At 41.7% G+C, this 3856-nt stretch overlaps 1 long non-coding RNA gene across 1 annotated transcript; it reads left to right on the top strand.

The window, feature by feature from the left end:
- The first annotated feature begins 1478 nt into the window (after positions 1-1478).
- Positions 1479-2689, top strand: LOC138430873 (uncharacterized). Its single transcript, XR_011253431.1, has 2 exons — positions 1479-1581; positions 2192-2689. It is a non-coding gene; the product is annotated as an uncharacterized lncRNA (long non-coding RNA).
- Positions 2690-3856: the final 1167 nt, after the last annotated feature.

The following is a 3856-nucleotide window of genomic DNA, read 5'->3' on the forward strand; positions in this document are numbered from 1 at the left end:
TTGTTGACAGCACGACAGCAAATGAACTCTAATCCCCGGTAACAGCCTCCTTGCTTCCTGCGCATTGCCCCCACACATGCTTTCTCTCTTCAGCCTGTTCTTAGACTGCTCTTCCCACTCTACAGAGGTCTGTGAACCCAGCAACAAAACTTGATGAGAAATGCAAGTACAGTGAGAGGAAGCAGACCAATGAAGAGCGTAAGTGACTGTTTGTGGGGTTTGGCTTGAGGGTCTCAGAGGGTTTTTTTCCTTCTGGGTCTGTTCCAGAGGAAAGAAATTACCCATACCGTGGCCTCCAGAGCCGTCCTGTGTCACCGTGAGACTCGGCCGGCTGGCCAGTGGTCAGTCACATTTCAGAGAGGACGGTGTTCACTTTATTCAAAGGTGACTCTGAAAAGGTAGTTGCAAACGAACAGAAGGTGAAATAGCATAATGCTATGTATTCTGCTTGAATGCATTTGTTGTTCAGTTCAGTTCAGCTGCAGGACTTCCCTGGAGGTTCAGTGGTTAAGACTCCAGGTTTCCAGTGCGGACAGCACATGTTCAGTACCCGGTTGGGGAGCTAGGATGTGCGTGCTGAGAGATACGGCCGAAAAATAGAAAAAGAATGAAGAATTTAAAGAATTAAACTTGGGTACAAGCTCAGTGTTAAGCCAACGTGTACATTTATGTATACACACCCTACAGTGCCCAGTCTCTAATTAGCTATTGCCAAGGAGTTAACTCCTAATGACAGATGGGAAGATGTTTTAATTAGAAAAGAGTTCAGAAAACAAACACTAACAAGGCGTTACTGTAAAGCACACAGCACTCTATTCAATATTCTGTAAAACCTGTACGAGAAAAGAATCTGAAAAAGAATGGAGATGCACGTCTATGCAAAACTGACTCGCTTTGCTGTATGCCTGAAACTGACACAGCATTGTAAATCAACTACATGCCAATAAAAATGTTTTTTTTAAAAAAGAGTTCAGAGGAAACAAGTAAACCATTCGCATTTGATTGACTGCTTTGTTCCACTTCTGCTTCCCCTGGGCGGCACCCTGTCAGCCAGGACCCCCTTAACCCCACGTCAGCCTTCGCTGGCAGACGTCTGCTGGCACTCATGTCCTTCGGCCAAGGAGTGTCTTCAGTCAAGGCTAGGTTAGGGCCTGACGGGTCTTTATTCCTAGTGACCTGTGGAGTAGCTGCCTGACTTGGCTTTTCTTTCTGGGGTAAACAGTTTGCTAACTAGCCGTCGGTCATGTAGGCACTTTATAACTCCCTCCCTGTTTATCCTAATTGGGCAGCTGCCCTTCACTGGGTAAACCACGTCCTTTTCGCCCTCGTGATTTCGTGATGTCGGTCAGCGCTAGCGACAAGTATGCCTCACTGTCTCTAATCCACAGCCTGAGAAAAGGAACTTCTTTGTAGAGTCCCTCGAGTAGGTTATTTATCTGCTGGTGTATTCTGAAAAGATGAATTGTTTTATGTTGCAGGGTCTCCACCAAGTAATGGGGTAGCATGTGAGCAAGGCAAGAGAAAGTCTGGAATGACAAATTTGAATGCAGTTTCTGTATTCAGAGTCATCTATGCAAGGGGGTAAGATATTCAGATCCATTCTGGGGGTGCTCTGTATTTCCTAGGTTATTAATTTTCTTTTCTACATTTTTAGGGACTTATGTCAAACAAAAGAATTGCAGGTGATTATAATGAGTGAATGTGCTTTTTCTTCAAAAATGTTGTGGCAGCATTTGTAAAATCGTATCATTTTTTGCTATGTTCATTTCTGTCTGTTGGGCAGTTTGTGAGACATATATTACTTAAAAGTGTCAGGCTTGCTGATTTTTTTATTTTCCCGTATTTTGAGGAAAACGTTAAGTTTTTGAGTCAACTAAAGGGCTTTAGGATAGAAATGGATTAAATAATATGTTCTTAGTAACCTTCTCATTTTCTCTCTTCTCTATCATGCCAGTAAGCAGTTTCTTAATCTAGAAAATCATTTCAGCAGTGGTCAAACTTTTTGACAATAAGGGAGAAAAATAGCTCTCAACTAGGAATGAGCCTGCTCCCTAGGGCACCTGTGGCAAAGTCTAGAGACAGTCTTGATTGGCACAGCCTGGGGAGGGGCAGGGAGGGGAGGATAAGGCGGATGGATGCTCTGCTGGCATTGAGGGCGTTCAGGCTAACGACACCTCTCTGCTCCCCACAGTGCAAGGCATGAGAAAGGTTCACCAACCCAGAACAGTGCTGAGCCTGAGAAAGCCTGGCTGCAAATCTTGTTTTAAATGTAACGGCAACGGAAAACTGTTGAGAGGGTCTGAGCCTGACATGCTGGATCACGATCCTTTTTGAAGGGGAGGATGTAGCAACCCTAAGAGTGGAACTCAGTCTTGGAGATAAAGAGACTTCTATTCCTTTGGGTTCAACTAAATGGCCTTAGGATACAAATGGATTAAATAATATGAGATATTTTTAATATCTCATTGAAAAATGCAAGTGCATGAACATTTCCGTGACACTGAACCGTGACCACTTGTTCATTTAGTTCCTATAAATCGTTTTATTTGTTATTCCCGACTTTAAGGTGCTGTAAAATCGGGGTTCGGCATAATCACACACCAGGAAATCTGTTTTTTCCTTTTCTAATGTTGAATAAATGTATGGTTAAATATGGTCTTGGAACTTATAAAAGTATTGCTACCCTTCTGTTTTTTTATCCCGTTTATGGAGCACAGATTTTAAAACAGGGTGATAGTTAAAATCACGTGTTCTTCTAAATTATGTTTTGTTCAAATCCAGCAATGTTATAAAACAAACAACCAAACAAAAACAGGGAAACCTTGATGGTGCTTCAGGATAAAGGGTTCTACGTACTGCACAATGATTTGAGTGTTGGTTCTCTTCTTTTTCAGGACACTTCCTGGAGGATTCTCTTGCCATTTCCTTCTGTCTTACCCATTGCTTTACCCTGACTCACTCCTGGTTTCTCATATTATATGTTAGACATGTATTCTACCAAGCCTGATAGCCTTTCGTTAACATTTCCTCCCACTAGATACTGCCATATATTATAAAACCCTTTCTTATAGCTTAGAGATTAAGCAAATTATCTTAAGCAGTTTGCTTAATTTCTTACAAGTTTCAATTTTCCCATCTGTAAAATGGGAGTAATACTATCTCTCTAAGAGGGTTGTTGTGTATAATAAGTGGGAGCTTAGGTGTCTGGCGCATAATAGATGCTCAGTAAGTAATAGCTTTTATTCCTCTTTTTAAAAATCAGGGCAGGATTTTGAAACCATATAGTCACCAAATATTTAGCAAATCTTTTCCTTGGGTTTGGCCCTATGCTAGGTGCTTGGGATACATTAGAAAATTTACAAACACTGCAGTCATGGAACTTAGACACACACACACCCAAAAGCAAACACACACACATGTAAAAACACACACACACACGATGATATAAACACTCAGGGGCTCTTCCCTTACTCATTTTAGAACCTTACTGAAAGTAAACACTCCCTCCAGTGGGCCAAAATGGCACGCTGAAGAGCAATTACAGAATTCTAAAGAAAAGCCCTTCTTTCTAATATCGTTTCCTTCAGATTTTAAAGAAGCTAAAGGCATATTTCTGTCTATATATCTGTCTATATTTGTCTATATCTATCTATCTATATGTCTATCATCTATCTATATCTGTCTGTTTATATATGCATCTATCTATATGCCAGTACTCTGGCCACCTCATCCAAAGAGTTGACTCACTGGAAAAGACTCTGATGCTGGGAGGGATTGGGGGCAGGAGGAGAAGGGGACGACAGAGGATGAGATGGCTGGATGGCATCACTGACTAGATGGATGTGAGTCTGGGTGA

Source organism: Ovis canadensis, chromosome 26 (genome assembly GCF_042477335.2).
Source record: "Ovis canadensis isolate MfBH-ARS-UI-01 breed Bighorn chromosome 26, ARS-UI_OviCan_v2, whole genome shotgun sequence".
In the NCBI taxonomy this organism is placed as follows: Eukaryota; Metazoa; Chordata; class Mammalia; order Artiodactyla; family Bovidae; genus Ovis; species Ovis canadensis.